At 42.4% G+C, this 6,000-nt stretch overlaps 1 long non-coding RNA gene across 1 annotated transcript in view; it reads left to right on the top strand.

The window, feature by feature from the left end:
- The window catches only part of LOC140704869 (uncharacterized), a 28,515-nt gene extending 23,046 nt beyond the window's left edge, over positions 1–5,469 (top strand). Inside the window, exon 2 of the long non-coding RNA XR_013540442.1 lies at positions 5,308–5,469. This is a non-coding gene — a long non-coding RNA (uncharacterized LOC140704869). The remainder of the gene's footprint in view (positions 1–5,307) is intronic.
- Positions 5,470–6,000: the final 531 nt, after the last annotated feature.

Below are 6,000 nucleotides of genomic sequence, written 5' to 3' on the forward strand. Positions count from 1 at the left end.
TAATTTAGTTACACCTGTGAGTAGAGAAGCATGTTACCTTTCGTTGGTGCTTGTCTGCTGGAGTTGGCTGCAGGGTGGCTCAGCCTTTAGGCTCCTCAGCTGCTTGGCGGGCTCCTCCCCCCCCTTCTTCGGAAAGGCTTAGCTCGAAGTGTTTTGGCCCTGCTTGGAATTAATTTGAAACAAGTACGGAGTAGTCTTAAGTACGCTTCTGTTGGAAGGCACTGGCTTTAAATTAATTTAATATTAATTCTCTTTTGTAGGCTCCTTCGATTTATTAATTGCCCTTACCTATTTAGATATTTGATGTAGCATAAATAATTATTCAATAATTTTAGAATTAATTGTTATCCTTACCTAAGACTTGACTGAGATTAGAGAATATTTTAATTGAATAAATACAGAATTAGGAAATTAATTGATAAAAGTTAGGTAAATAAATAAATTAATAGGTAATACTATTATAATTACCTAATATTTGGTTAAGAGTAGAGGTGATTATAATTGAATAGATAAGTAATGGAGAAAATAATTAGTTGATTGAAATGATTTGAATTAATTAATTAATTAATTATTAATAGTGAATAGCCGTAATAGTAATTGGAGTAAATAAGTATTTCCCTAGAATAAATATACAGTGGTGTCTCAACTTAGGAACTTAATCCGTATTGAAATGGTGTTCGGAAGTCGAAATGTTCGTAAGTCAAAGCACCATTTAAACTAATTAATCTGTTCAGTTTTTTAAAAGGAGAAAAAAGCAGCTTCCCTCCCTGCAGACAACATACACGCTCACTCCGAAGCAGGAGGAGGCAGCCCCAAGCCTCTGACGACAACAACACAAACTCTAACTGCCAAAAGTGAAAGAGCTACAGTACAAAGCAACCTCGTCACCACCTACAGTTAGAAATTTGAATTGCCCGCCTTTCCCCCTTCCTGTTTCTGTTCGTAAGTGGAAGCTCTGTTCGCAAGTTGAAGCAAAATTTTGCGACCGGAGCTGTTCAAAAGTTGAAATGTTCATAAGTAGGGACATTCATAAGTCAAGGCACCACTGTACAGGAGGGTATAAATTGGTACAGCGGGTTGCATTTTTTGTGCCTAGATTGCGCCATTCAGTATGGTAAGGGTAAACTGAGGATTGCTGCACGAGTGGGGTTGGAGTATATGATGATGCAAAAGGACAACAGGCCTGGCCTGGCACCAGGGACTTAAACAAGGTACTCGGCAGTGAGTATAGATTTTCTGGAGTTTAGGAACTTACTTGATTTAGAACCAGCATGGCCTGCCCCAGTGGAGCATCTTCAACAGTTCATTGTGTATCTAAACAGGAAGGTTTTGGCGCCAGGATCTATACAGGGTAGGTTATTGGCGCTGGCTTTCTACGCTAAAATTAATGGGTATCAGGATTATTTTTCAGACGACCACTTCAGGAAAATGATTGAAGGTTGGTCTAAGGAAAGAGGCAGAGTTAAAGATTCGAGAGTACCCATATCACTGGGACTATTAGAAAGCATTGGTAAGCAGTGGTAGGCTCTCTGTTGAGATGATTATGAAGTCACTTTATTCAGTTAATAAGGGATGTCCTTATTAACTTTTTTGATGCCCTGAGAATTAGCGAAGTGTTGCCACTGGAAAGGAAGATAAAATCAGAGTAGTTATGCAATGGCAGGATGTTAGGTTAGTCAATGGGATGGTGCAGATTCGCGTCCGCCGATCCAAGGCCGATTAGCGAAGCACCCCCTGACATCTAGGTAGGGGCCCGGTTTGTTTTATCTTGCAGATACCATAACAGTGATGAGAAGGAAGCACATCATGATCATTGGCTGCAGCTATGTTTTTGGGGCAGCTCAGTATGCTCCCACATCCCCATGGGGAGCAATCTTGGACTTGGAGCTAGAGCCTTTATCAAATGGAAAGGATGCTGTGGGATTCTGTGAGGTCAACTTTGCCGTACAGCTGCCTTTGGTCAGATGTGTTGGTAATACACTTGGGCAGTAACAACCAGACCAGAATATGTGGAAAGACATCACATGGTTGAAGGTTACGTACCCTGCTATGGACATTGTATGGTCAATTATCATCCCTCGGCTGGTATGGAGTGATGTGAGGCAATTTTGGCCCGCTAACACTGCACGGAAGAGTGTTAGCGGGGTGGTCTGCAGAGCTGTCTGCAGTGGCCTGGATCGATGCTTGGTCACTGGAGGATCCATGGATAAGACTGAGTTTTCTGATCAGTGAAGGCACCTTACCCTGCTATGAGCATTGTATGGCCGACAACCATCCCTCAGCTGGCATGGAGGTATGTGAGGCATTTTTTGGCCCTCTAATGCTGCATGAAGGAGTGTTAGTTGGGTAGTCTGCAGGGATAAATGCAGCGGCCTGGATCAGTGATTGGTCACCAGAAGATCCTTGGACAGGCCTGAATTTTCCGATTGGTGAAGGCACCGTATAATGCTACAAACACTGTATGACCGACGACCATCCCTCAGCTGGTATGGAGGGATGCGAGGCACTTTTGGCCCACTAACGCTGCACGAAGTAGTGTTAGTAGGGTAGTCTGCAGAGCTGACTGCAGTGGCCTTGGATTGGTGATTGGTCACCCCAGGATCCACATGGACAGGCATGTTTTTTTGGGGAACAATGGTGTACATCCGTCCAAACGAGGTTTGGATGTCTTCCTTGAAGACATCAAGGTGGGCCTGCTGTTGGAGCTTGGTGAGCTCGATGGCAGGCATGGGGCTTAGCTTGGCTAGTTCCTATGCTATGGCGGGTAGTGCGGATATAACAGGTTTTGTTGGTGAGTCCCATTGCAAACTCAGGTAAGCTATAGCCCATCTGACCTCCCAGAGCTGCAGACTGTGCGATTACAGTGCTTGGGGGGAAATATGCACTGGGGCCACACCTGGACCTACAGTCAACAAGGAGAAGCTGGGCGAGGCCTGGGGGTGGTCAAATTGGGGCCAGCCGGGTTCTCACAATCTTTAAGACCATGAGAACTTGGGGCCAGGGACTCGCCCGTTTGTTGCTTAAGGGGTACTTTGAGACCTCTGTGCTTAAATCTGATTCCGCACTACAACAGGACCCCCGTTTGCCAAAGAATGGCAACACTGGTTATGTTTAATAAAGTGTGGCCTCAGCTTCAGGATCTGTCCTTCCAGTGAGCACTCAGGATTGATTTCCTTCAGAATGGATAGGTTTGTTCTCCTTGCAGTCCAGGGGACTCTTGAGCCTCCTCCAACACCACAATTCAAAAGCATCGATTCTTCGGCGGTCAGCTTTCTTTATGGTCCAGCTCTCACTTCCATACATTACTACATCCGAATTTGACAATTCGGACTTTTTTTGGCAAGGTGATATCTCTGCTTTTTAAGATGCTGTCGAGGTTTGTCATCGCTTTCCTCTAAAGAGTATAGGCAAAGGTAAAGGCGAGGAGCTGGGACAAAGCGACGGGAGCTCACTCCGTCGCGTGGATTCGATCTTACGACTGCTGGTCTTCTGACCCTGCAGCACAGAGGCTTCTGCAGTTTAACTTGCAGCGCCACCATGTCCCTTGTAAGAGTATAATGCAGCATATAATTTGTCATGCTGTGATGGCATCCATAGCACACCCACTTGTCTTCCTTTCTTTATTCAAATGTATCCCCAAATGCTAAGAATTAAAGGAAACCCTTTACACAGGTTATTGCTGCAGTCAATCAGGCCAGATCTGGTATGGGGAACGCCTGTTTCACAGTCGGGAGATGACTGGCAAACACTTCATCTGGAATTGTACTCCCTTTCAGCCTGCCTTCCCCCTTTCCTTTTTGGCCATCCTCCTTCTCCCTTCATCACTGTTTTCCCCTGTGGTGTCTCCACATGGCTTCCCTCCTTCCTCTTGGCGTCATTGCAATCTGGGCTCAGGGGCAGATACTCACAGCACAATCTAATGTAAGGGAGCACTCCCCACCCCTCCCCACTTTTCCAAGCTTTGAACGACCTGCACAATTCTGAGGAGACACGTCTCTAAAGGCAACAGTGAAACAGTTGATGTTCCATGAACTGCCCGAGATGCTCAGTGAGTGAAATCTAATTTGGACAATTCATGCTGAATATTTGGCTTCATAGACCAGGTCTAAGTATGCAGCTCCATGAATCAGTACTTATGAAAGACAATAAAAAGATGTGAAAACAAGTATGTAGTTCAGTGTATTAAAGAAAGAAAAAGAACATTTGCATAGTATAGTTTGAGTCTGAATATGTAAACTTACAAGTTCTAAGGGATTGGGCATACTTTCCAATGCCCCATTCACACAGTTTAACCTGGATGAATAGTTTCTTCTCAAGTCAATCATGGATGTGAACCTGGGATAAGACAGAATTCCCCCTTCTCAATGGTAATTGAATGTCAAGAGCTAGTCTCTACCCATAGATACCTACTGCTTTTAGATCTAGGGGACTAATCATAGAGTTGTAGGTGATCTGTGTATATCTTAGTGCAAAGTGTAATATGTTTCTTAACAAGAAACTGAGAAATTATGTTCCGCGCTACCTGAAGCTTCTGTGCAAGCACACACACAAACCTCTGCATGCATGTGCACACACAGAAAGGTACTGTATAAGATAAAACACCGAATGTTTCTGAAATTGTGTCTAGTGGAAGCACAGTTTTTAAAAATCAGACACCAGTGACACCTGAAGGTGTAGCTTGAAACTACATTGTCTCATTAAGTTTTTTTTTTTTTTTTTTTTGCTGGTCCTGATTCTTTAAAATCCACATTTCATGTATAAGCAATAATGTGTTATTGTTATTTAATAACAAATATTAATTTTAAACCTTAACGTTTGCACCTTATTAAAGGTTGCTTGAATTTATCAGTACCTACTGATACTGAACAAATTATTATTCCCAGGGGCTTCTTTTTTAAGGTACGTGGGCAGACAGCTCATTAGTGCATTTTAAAGTCTGCTATCTTCAAATGATGACATAAATAATATTATTTCAACCTTAATTTCTCTTACGATATTTGTTTGTTTGTTTGATTTTCTATCTGTATGTCCTGGGAAGGATTAACCAATCTTTCAGGGACAATTTCTGACAATTTTTTACTACACTTTTGGTTGATACTACCTGGTGGGATTCACATAAATTAGTATTTTGTTCCAATTTTATCTGATTGTTTAAAGGTTTTTTGGGAGCACCCTCGTCTTGGGGCGGGACTCATGCTTCCCTGATTTGGGGCCCAGGACATTGTCTTTAATAAAGTACTGTTGCAAACCACATCATAATACCATAAAAGTAAGAATTTGCTAGTTGACTGTTTGTTTGTTTTTCAGGAATTTGGCTATGAATAACAGAAGAGGACTATCATAAGTTGGAATTAACGCAATGATACTGAAGTATTATTATTTATGTGAAGTAAGTCCGTTACATCTGCCTCATCTGAGGAAGTGGGTTGCAGCTGACAAAGCTTATACCAAATAAAATATGTTAGACCTTGAGCAAGGAGCATCTTCTGTGTTGCACAGAATGTAGGATATTTTCTGAAAAGAAATATTCATGGTAGTAAAATATTTATACTATTCGTAATGGTTCTCAAATGTCACCACAAAATACAGGCCTGTTCTGCTTTTATCTAGGGCAAATGACATCAAGATGGAAATTGGTATTTTCTGAAGTTAGAAACAAACAGTATGTAGAATTTAATGGGAAAAGGATAAAAGACATTTGCTGCTTTCTTTCAGCCTTGCTCTCTGCAGGCAGTAGATGCTACACTCAGTAGACTATACACTCAGCTTGGCTCTGTGCTCCTTCCCAAGGCTGACCTTAGCTATGGGAAGAAAGGGGAACTTGTCTCCTCTCCTTTGCCACCAGAATCCTTTCTAGGATCAAAAGCTCTGTGTGAACAGGATAGTTAGGATCAAATCCAGTTGCTGGAACAAATTAGAGTAGACCTACTGAAAGAGTTACTCATAGGTGGATCTATTTGAGATGGGACTACCAGTTAGACTCAGGCCATCATATTTTGT

The sequence above is a fragment of the Pogona vitticeps genome, chromosome 1 (genome assembly GCF_051106095.1).
Source record: "Pogona vitticeps strain Pit_001003342236 chromosome 1, PviZW2.1, whole genome shotgun sequence".
Classification (NCBI taxonomy): domain Eukaryota; kingdom Metazoa; phylum Chordata; class Lepidosauria; order Squamata; family Agamidae; genus Pogona; species Pogona vitticeps.